The 10,830-nt window shown below is 38.2% G+C and overlaps 1 long non-coding RNA gene across 1 annotated transcript; it reads right to left on the bottom strand.

Annotated features, from left to right (window-relative positions):
• Positions 1 to 3,745: 3,745 nt before the first annotated feature.
• LOC143265357 (uncharacterized) lies at positions 3,746 to 10,794 on the bottom strand. Its single transcript, XR_013039828.1, has 3 exons — positions 10,442 to 10,794; positions 7,084 to 7,166; positions 3,746 to 4,495 (listed from the first exon to the last, which is right to left on the bottom strand). It is a non-coding gene; the product is annotated as an uncharacterized LOC143265357 (long non-coding RNA).
• Between the last annotated feature and the right edge of the window lie 36 nt (positions 10,795 to 10,830).

Genomic DNA, 10,830 nt, shown 5'->3' with positions numbered 1-10,830 from the left:
CGCTTTAATGGCCGCCTATGGAGTCACATGTTCAGGTAATATTTTTGAAGAATTAGTTAAAAAAAACTTTGTGTAAATTCTCCAAATAATTCAACGTATATTAACATATACAGAAGACAGCAACAATTAAGACACATTTAATATTTTTCTTTGTGTGATATTTATTAAAGCAATCATATTTGTTCATCAATAGTCACACATGTTGTGTGAGCATTAAAGTGTTAGTAACAATAAACAGAATAGAAACAGTATTAATATTTGATAATTTAATAATTTAAAAAAATAGTATCAGTATTGAGCTACTTAAAGCAACATGAAGTTTCACCAATATAGGAAAACTATCAATTATCAATATTAGTAGATCAATGTCTGATGGAACCAATACCAGTATGAATACTACCAGCTACAGTGATAAAAGCACTGTCAATAACAAATAATTTAAATCAATATCAATGGACTAATATCAATGTACTAATTTACCAGTACAACCTAACCTAACCTAACCAGTAATATTCAGTAATATCAATGTACTAACAGCAGTGCCAATAACGTTAGTATCAGTGTCGCTTCCAATACAAATACTCGTGAAATCGGTATTAACGAGGTACCAATAACAATGAAACTAAATATTATCAATAAAACCAGCAGTCCAATATAAATCTGAATATTAATATCGATACTAACACCACTAAAATCGGTGTCAATACCGAAGAATGAAATACCAGTATCAATGAAATTAAATATGAATACCAAAATGAGTACCAGTTACGCCATCAATGCCCCTACTAATACTCATGAAGACCAATGAACGAAGTACCAGTACCATCATGACCAAATCAGAAATATTTCCTGATCCCATAACGCAGAGATGACTCAGGTGAATCCGGTTAACCAAGCCGATTAGAGAAGTCGTAATTTAAAAGAAGAACAATTGTCGCAGAGGGTGGCGTCCCCGAAATAAAAGTTTAATAATAGCGTAAAAAGTGGAGGGTTTAATGGTCGAGCAGAGGACCGTAATACATTATTTTCGAGCCGACACTCTTCTTGCGACGGAATCCCTTTGAGGACGCAGAACTGCTGCAGCAAGCAGCTAGGCCGCGCTTTGTTGTTCGGCAGGAGCGCAAAAAGAGCAGAACGTCGGGAAGGGATACAGAGGGTTAGGGGGGGGGAGGGGGTAGTAGCGGGATCCGTGTAGGGGCAGGAGAAGAAACGAAAACAATCGATACTGTCGGAACAGGAAAGCAAGGCCAATCGGTCCATGCTCTATTCGCGGAGTGGCCAATCAAAATGCCTACTACGTCGTCGGCAGGCCCGCTAATTAGACGCCACGTAAATCAGTCCTGAAACTCAACGTTAATTAACACGGGTTTCTGTTGGAGTTGCTTACCCACCTATTTATCGAACGACACAAATGCAATATGGTCGAACACGTGCGCGTCCGTTAAATGCCTCCTCGAGAGTGGAGAACGCCAGATACCGGTGACTGCTGTCTGCCCCCCCGGCCCGCCCCTCTGGCCCTTAACTCGCGTGTCGCGTATTATATCCATAAGTTTATGCCACTTTAAATAAAAGTTTATAAATAGACGGGCAACGTCGTTAGAGGATGCTGCCTCGCGAAACGCGACGAGACGCTGTTACGCTCGTTAGAACCGTCACCCTTGCCTGAACCTTCTCCTAACGATCCTCGATCTCTAATAATAACCTTGTTCTTTCTATTGTTTACAGATACTTCTACATTCCTATATTCCTCTTTTCTTTAAAATTCCTATATTCTGATAATATTGATACCGATATACCTAGATCTAGGTATCCTAATACTCTTCAATACCTAGATCATATCTAGAGACACCGAGATCCTTTTATACTGATTTTAGACCTCGAAGTCCCTAGAGCCTGATACTCTTCAATTTCAGTATTCTTCGATAATATCCCTAGGCACCTATACTGTATACTACTATCTTTAGATCACAACACTTTAGCATCTTAAAGTTCCTAGATCATATATGTAGCCATCGGTATCCTTTAATACTAATATCCTTAATTCTAGACATCTCTATATTTTGATATTCCTTAGATAGCGATGACCCTAGTTCTCGATATCATTCAATCCCGAAATTCCTATATCATATCCCCATGAATTGACGTCCTGTCGGTATACTTACATTCCGAAACTCTGCAACCCCGATATACCTAGATCATATAAGGACAGGATGGTTCCTAGGGAGGAACCGACTTTCCTATATTCCAATATACTTAGATCCCGAAATCCCTAGATCGCGATATTCTCTAGATTCCGATATCTCTAGATCCCGATATCCCTAAATTCCAATATCCCCAGATCCCGATATCCTCTAGATGCCGATATCCCTAGATCGCGATATTCTCTAAATTCCAATATCTCTAGACCCCGATATCTCTAGACCCCGATATCGCTAGACCCCGATATCCCTAGATCCCGATATCCATGGATGCTGACATCCCTAGATTCCGATATCGCTAAATCCTGATATCCCTAAATTCCAATATCCCTAGATCCCGATATCCTCTAGATGCCGATATCCCTAAATCGCGATATTCTCTAGATTCCGATATCTCTAGATCCCGAAATTCCTAGGTTCCGATATCCCCAAACCCCGATATCTCTAGACCCTGATATTCCTACATCCCGATATTCATGGATGTTGACATCCCTAGATTCCGATATCCCTAAATCCTGATATCCCTAAATTCCAATATCCCTAGATCCCGATATCCTCTAGATGCCGATATCCCTAAATCGCGATATTCTCTAGATTCCGATATCTCTAGATCCCGAAATTCCTAGGTTCCGATATCCCCAAACCCCGATATCTCTAGACCCCGATATCCCTACATCCCGATATTCATGGATGCTGACATCCCTAGATTCCGATATCCCTAAGTCCTGATATCCCTAAATTCCAATATCCCTAGATCCCGATATCCTCTAGATGCCGATATCCCTAAATCGCGATATTCTCTAGATCCCAAAATTCCTAGGTTCCGAAATCCCTAGACCCCGATATCTCTAGATCCCGATAATCCTAGATCCCGAAATCCCTAGATCTCGATATCCCTAGAACCCAATATCTCTCAATCCCGATATCCCTAGATCCCTAGATAAATTCTGAAATTCCCAAAACCCAAAATTCTGAAATTCCAAATAGTTCTAAATCCCGACATCCCCAAATCGTACAATCCCCAAACGTAAATACATAGTAAACATAAATCACTACATCCTCCACATCGTGCACTTAGAAAGAAACGAATCAATGATAAATGAAACGTATCAGTTATTCGTTCGACCTTAATTATAATTTTCAGTAGCACGAATCAACGTTCGATATTTCCCCGAAAAGGGGTAACTCGTAGGAAGTTGATCGTTTCGCGAGCACAGAATCATCTTTGTTTTTCGTGGAACGCCGACGAGCGGGGGACAACAGAACGAGAAGCCACGTTTTCGACATGACCGGCACGAATTCGATGGAGCCACCATCAGTTTCTCGAACTTTAGACGGTAATTAACAATCGTCCGCGTATAACAAACTGAATTTAATTAATTGCATAACTGCACGGAGGTCCGTGCTTCTAATCGAACCGGGTACATATTGTTGCAGCCACCCTTCTCTCTGCCCCTCATCAGCCACCGGCAATTAATTATAGCATTCCGGGTTAGCCGGGGAATTAATTACGTCCAGAAGTTGGACGTTGCCGAGGGATCGTTAGAAATCGTCCTTCGTTAGGAGTTAAGCGAGCACCGGCTCCCAAGCTAGTTATTGATGGTTTCTGCTTCTTCCTCATCGCCCTGATACTGACAGGCCCAAGTGCTCGCTCGTCCGGTAATTCTGCATTCGCCAATAGGACGCGCTTTCGTATTTTAATAAGATCGAACCTTATGAGACCGGGAAAATCCTCTGCTTTTTTTCTACCCTTCGAATCTCACTCGTTAGCGATAGATTATCGATGTCTTAATACCGATGAACTCGTATCGACGCTGACATGTGGAAATACAACGCATCATTTTATCCTCTACATCTTTTTTTCTATATGACAAGGGAGAAATATCAAAATATTTCTTTGGTATCTTTAGTATCTAGTATCTTTAGGTATTTACATCTCGAGATTTCCGTAGACTCCTACATGTTCCAAAATGTCACACATGACCATGTCGAGCTAGATATTTGTAGTTGTCACTAGATCCCTATTCCTATATGTATATCTTTGTATTATATTTAGGTATTAATCTACACTCCCAGATCTCTAGTTACTATATTATTCAAACGATGAAATTCTACTTCATTCACTTATTAGCCTAACCTGTAGTATCGATATTGCAGATACCTCATCGATGACATTATAGACGTCAGCAACCCTGATGCCGCATTTTAGTTTAGTTGTGATTCCCCGTTTCCGATGATGAGCAAATTGATGAGCTTCGGTTGCCTTTGGCGTTCGCGGAGAAAGTAACAATGGCAGGCTAAAACAAGAGCAACGATTGATAATGGAGATTATTGTTCGGAGATTAATTGGGTACCTCAACAATATGTGGAACCAAGGATATCTGGTGTAGGATGTAATATTAGATTTCCAAATTTTCAAACTTGCAAACCAATTTCCAAATGTCTCGACTCGAAAATTCCAAAATCCTTATATTTCTAAATTTAATTTCAATATTTGTAGTTTTATTGGTTACAAAATTACTGCCACTCTCAGTAGAAGAATTTGAAAATTTTAGACCATCTCTCTCACCACATCTCAAACCTAACTTAACCATAGACCCAAGTGAACTGTCCTATGACCGCCATGTTAAATAAACTCTCCCAGACCACCGAGTTCAAAAACCCTTCTTATCTCTCCGACTTTATCACCGTACAATAAACCGTACCCAAACAATATCGTCTTAGGCTTCACACGTTTCACAAAAAGTTTCACGTAAGAGGTTCGATAGAAGGCGCACGGACGGGTCGTTCATCTTTAGGGCGTTAATTAACGATCCATTAAAAGGAGAAACAAACGAGATTACAACCGACTCGTTGTCCAATCTCTTGCAGACGTCTTCGACGCAGAGCCTTCTGCTCCATTTCTATCCCATTCTACGGTATAGTTTAACGGGCAGCCGTTCGTTGCGTGCAATTCCGTGAAACAAGGGAGAGGGTGCACCGGAAAAATAAAAGGAATATATTAAGAGCGTCTCCGTCGGCGTTCTCTACTTCGCCGGGAGTCCGTTCGGTCTAATTTCTAATTATTCCGCCGGAGTGGCTCTAATTAGCGTAGGTAGCTATGCAGTGTACAACTGTTTCCCTCGTGTCAGGGGTGCGGAGCCTACGTAAATAAGTTTGTGGCTGTGTTCGTACACTCGACAACGTAGGCTTCCTTTGCGTAACTACGTTACACGTGCACTTCGATTCTTCAATTCTCAAATTTTCTTACCTTGGAATTTTTACTATTTTCAACTTCTCGAATTTTTCGACTTTAAAATGTATGAACTTCACGGATTTTAAAACGTGCGAAATTCTACAATCTAACTTCTTAGGTACCTATATTCCTAGTCTCGTAAATTCATAGGTTTCATTCAACAGTAAATTCAAAAATCGGTATGTCCTCAAAAAATTCTTAGATTCAAGAATACTAACTTGCAAAATTTTAAAAGATGCTATTCTTGAAATTCACGTTGCTTTCTATCGAGATAAGAAATCAATGTGTATGTTAATATATGTTTTGTCCTTCGTTCATCTATTTTTCTAAGTTATTTTCAATTTTAAATTCTGTGCACCCTATAAGGCGACGGGTATAGCGTTATTCAACCCTAAATGCAAAAATTCGTGTGTCCTCAAAAAATCCTTCGATTCAAGAATAATAGCTTGCAAAATTTATTAAGATGCTATTCTTGAAATCCACGTTGCTTTCTATCGAGATAAGAAATCAATGTGCACATTAATATATGTTTTATGATACGTCCATCTATTTTTTAAAGTTATTTTCAATTTTAAATTCTGTGCGTCCTATAAGGTGCAGCGTTAAATTAAGTAAAATTTGGATGATCGAATACATTAGGAAGCTGGAAACGATGGAAAGCGGATGGTTTAATAAAACCGCATGATCGGTGTTACGAACACGATCCAACGAATCGGCATACATATTCAATAATCGTTGCAGGGGAAAATCTTGTTTCAGTCTTTCGCCGGGGACGGTTGAATGGAAAACGAATATCCGTGGTTTCTGAAACTTTTACACTCAATATTCGCGGTGGTTCGCCGGGCTTCGTTTCAGAATCGCCCACGGTACCTGTTGCAATTGCCTTAATAACGCTCACAGGATCACAGCGTTCGAAATAATTAAAAGTACAATATTGTGTCGCGGTGGTTCGATGCGGCCAAAAAAAAAAGAAACCGAAGAACAGAAACGAGTTTCCTGTTCCCTGGATATTCCGAGGTCTCTTTATATATTTTAATTGAATCTCCGCCCGGCTGAATACTTCTCGGAAAAATGAAAGGTCGCGCAATTATTAATTACTGATATCGTGCGTAGTTTCGGTGTAATAATACCTCGTTTACCGTTCGACGTATCACGGCGAAAAAAAAAAAACACGAAATAATGAAACTCTGACGAGAGAATCTTTCTGTTACAACCTTTTGTTCGTTTTCATCAATTCCAATTACGATTTATGATATTCTGTGCATGGAAAATATCTGGCTTTTATGCCGGCTTCATTTCGGTTGTTAATTTTTCTGAACTAATGATGTTTGCGCGATTTTATCGTACAAAAATAATTAGTAGAAGGAATTAGATTTTTGGGTACCGTTTCGGAGGGAAAAATTAAGATTCCTCATATGTGAGGTAGAATTGATCTGCAAAATAATTTGTGTTACAAAATTGTATTACAAAAGCAATTTCTGTAAAGAAAGTAACAATTTGGACCATATTTAATAATTGTTACAAATCAACAAACATTAACATCGATGTCGTTGAAACACGTCAGACATAATAAACTTGAAAATTTTAATGTACAAAAATTTGGAAACTTCAAACATAAATATTTAAAAGATAGGAAATTTAAATACGTACCCGAAGTCTCAGTTAAAAAGCGATCATCCAAAATAAAAATCGATCATCAGGTGAATTAACCACTTAAGGGATGAAAGTCGAGTCTGAAAAGTATAAGCGATATTTGTTTCTAAAAAGATGTATTCTACATTCGAGTTCAAATATTCCATTCCACGTGTGAAGATGTCAGGGAAAGCTGACGAGGGTTGAGACGCGAGGGGTTGAAGATGGTCGGCACCGGAGGGAAGACAATTATTATTTTGAGTGGTTGGCGACGGGATGCCGGTGATATTTTATTTAAGATACAATCGCGTAATAGCTCGCTTCAAGTGGATAGATAACGTAGCGTCCGAGACAAGGGGTAGAAATAACATTCGGACGAAGATCGCGAACAAGAAAGAAACTGTTCGCAAATGGCTCGGGGGTTGAAAGTAAAGACGAGTGGAGATAAAAGGTGAAGGGAATGATTCTACATTAGTAAATTACTCGGCGTATCCCAAAACTTCTACCACCGTGCCCCTTCAGATAGCTAATCGTTTATGAATAATTAAAAGGGTTGACGCCCGAGATGAAACAAGGGAATTTTAAATCGTGTTTACGGATGTTTCACTTTTGTTTTTATTTCTGATAAAAGTCTTTTGGAAATTGTATTTTTATTGGGGAGTATTTTGTTAGTAGGAGATTATTGTTATTGTAAAAACCTCTTCACACTGACTGACTGACTCAATGGCTGACTGACTGACTGACTGACTGACTAATTGACTGATTGACTGACTGACTGACTAACTGACTGACTGACTGACTGACTGACTGACTGACTGACTGATTCAATGGCTGACTGACTGACTGATTGACTCAATGGCTGACTGACTGACTGATTGATTGACTGACTGACTGACTGACTGACTGACTCAATGGCTGATTGATTGACTGACTGATTGACTGACTGACTGACTCAATGGCTGACTGACTGACTCAATGGCTGACTGACTGACTGATTGACTCAATGGCTGACTGACTGACTGACTCAATGGCTGACTGACTGACTGACTGACTGACTCAATAGCTGACTGACTGACTGACTCAATGGCTGACTGACTGACTGATTGATTGACTGACTGACTGACTGAGTGAGTGACTGACTGATGTACAAGGTTAAATACTAATTAATTGACTGACTGACTGACTAACTAAATGACTAAGTGACTAACTGACTTCGGTCAGTGAATCAGTCACTTAGTCACTTAGTCAGTCGGTCAGTCAATCAGTCAGTCAGTCAGTCAGTCAGTCACTCAGTCAGTCGGTCAGTGAATCACTCTCTCACTCACTGACTGATACACTCGCATATACAGATTCACAGGCCAAACGGTGCAAGATACGAAAAAATTGAACACGAAACACCTAACGACCTAAAAATTTAACTTGAAAATTAAAAAATCTAACAACTTGCAAATGTAAAGATCTAAAAACTTGAAAATTAAAAAATCTGACCACCTACAGATTTTAAAATCTGAAGGACCAAAAATTAAAAAATGTAGTGACCTAAAAATTTAACTTGAAAATTAAAAAATCTTACATCCATTTAAAACTCTAAGAACTTGAAAATGAAAAAATCTGACAACCTACAGATTTCAAAATCTGAAGAGCCAAAAATTAAAAAATTTGACGACCTAAAAATTTAACTTAAAAATGAAAGTCTTGTAACTTGAAAAAAATCTAAAAACATGAAAATTAAAAAATCTGACCACCTTCAAAATCTGAAGAACCAAAAATGAAAAAATTTCCAAAGTACATGAAACTGTGAAAAATAAAAATTCCCCAGCTGCAGAAAAATGTAGTAACACGTCACGAATAGTCATGAACAGTAACCGCGTCGGAGTAAAAATTGAAAAATACAATCGTATTCTGTGATACATGGTCCCGTTGTATCCGAAAACCCTATCGATGAAGGATATTGTATTTTTCCAGCGGTAACAACACCGCGAGGAACTCGAGGGACGCTAACGAGTTTGCACGTTCGACGGTTGCGTATCGACACGCGGAGGAAGAAACGCGACAAAGGACACGTCCCATAGTCGTTCGATTTTTTATGGGACTGTTGCATAGGTGGCCGCTGGCGAACCGGACAAATCGATGGGAAAAAAAGTTAGGATACGCGTGCGAAAACGTCGATATGACGTTATCCAATTAAAAAGAGCCGCCTTTGTGTAACCCGATCTGTTGTATGCAACAGCATTCGCAGTTATTCTTCCAATCCAAGCCCTATCTCCTGTCGTCTACATCCAATTAGTACTTTCGAATACTACTTAGGGTAGTTCTGTATACCTGAGTTTGACAAATTTTATTTCTTTTTGGATTTTTAGATGGAACGCTTAAGAGTTGGGGGTCGAAGTAAAAGGTAAGACGCAAAGTAAAGGAAGATGACATTGTGGACACTTTTAGGTACATTTTGGCAAATAAGAATGATAATGACCATAACTGAATTTGAACTATCGATCACTTGAGAGACTTGTGGATTTGAAATTCTGAAATAGTAGGAACTTGGAAATATTCCTACCTGAATATCTTTGCTAAATATCCAAAAACTTGATAATTTACAAGTTTTTATTTTGCGTCATATTGCAGTACTCTAAAAATATCAAAACATACAAAAGTCATTTGAAAATGGCTAAAACTATAAATTTGCATTTTTAGTAAATCCGACAATTTCCGAATATCTGAGATATTTAAAATCTGAGAAAATTTCTTTGTAAATGTGAAAAAGTCTATGTTTCTAAATTTTTAAATTTCATTTGCAAAATTAAGCTAGGATGACCACTGCACGAAAACAGCACTACAGGCTCCATCAAGCGGAGAAACCTCGAAGAATCTCGCCAGGGGACTCTCTCCGATAATAAAAGCGATTTCTGTGTTATATACAACGAGAAATGCAGATTTTTGCTATACCGGCACTCGCTATTTCACCGCTAAATAATTTGCATTTCATAATGCATAAAATGAAACTTTTGTAATTATCAATTCCATCTGTTGTATTAATAGAATGTAAATACTACATGTTATACGAAACATAGTAATTTTCTGTTCAATGAGTTTTAGCGTTCGTAGAAAGATGGCGACACAGGTGTTGTCCAGAGTCAACCCTTTTTAAAACATCCCTGAGATCTATTCTACTATTCTATTGCTTTTTAATCTAATGTTAAGCTTATTTAAAAGACTATCACATTAATGTATCACACTAATAATAATACAAATAATAATACTCATTATTAATGTGTATATTATTTTAGTTCTTTAAGTCAGCTCTAAATAGGAAGGGATGCTTTGCCACAATGTCAAGGTTACAATATAACAATTTAATTTAATACAGTTTAACACTTACCGTTAATTGATCACTGTTTTCGTAGCACACTAATCGATCCTATTTGTTTCCCAGTTCTTTTCTTGTATTTTTATCAACCGATAATGATTTCTTCGACAGCCTTATTGTAGTTCGATATGACATGTTATGCATTCTTCTCTGTAGCACTATTATCAACGAAGATATACATCCCTATAAAAAAAAAACAAATTATGTCGTAATTATGTACTACAATTATGTCATTAAATTGCGAAATCTCCGAGTAATCGCATTTTCTAATTTTTAAACCCTCTCGAAATTCATCTTCAAGCAGTATCCAACATAACAAAAATAGTACACGTAAGAAGAATATAGACCGCGTTCGCATACGCGCTGCTACTGCGTTCTTCAACCACTAAGATGGAAATGGC

Source organism: Megachile rotundata, chromosome 1 (assembly GCF_050947335.1).
Source record: "Megachile rotundata isolate GNS110a chromosome 1, iyMegRotu1, whole genome shotgun sequence".
NCBI lineage: Eukaryota > Metazoa > Arthropoda > Insecta > Hymenoptera > Megachilidae > Megachile > Megachile rotundata.
The sequence above is the reverse complement of the archived record's forward strand: the minus strand, read 5'-3'. Positions and strand labels throughout refer to the sequence as shown.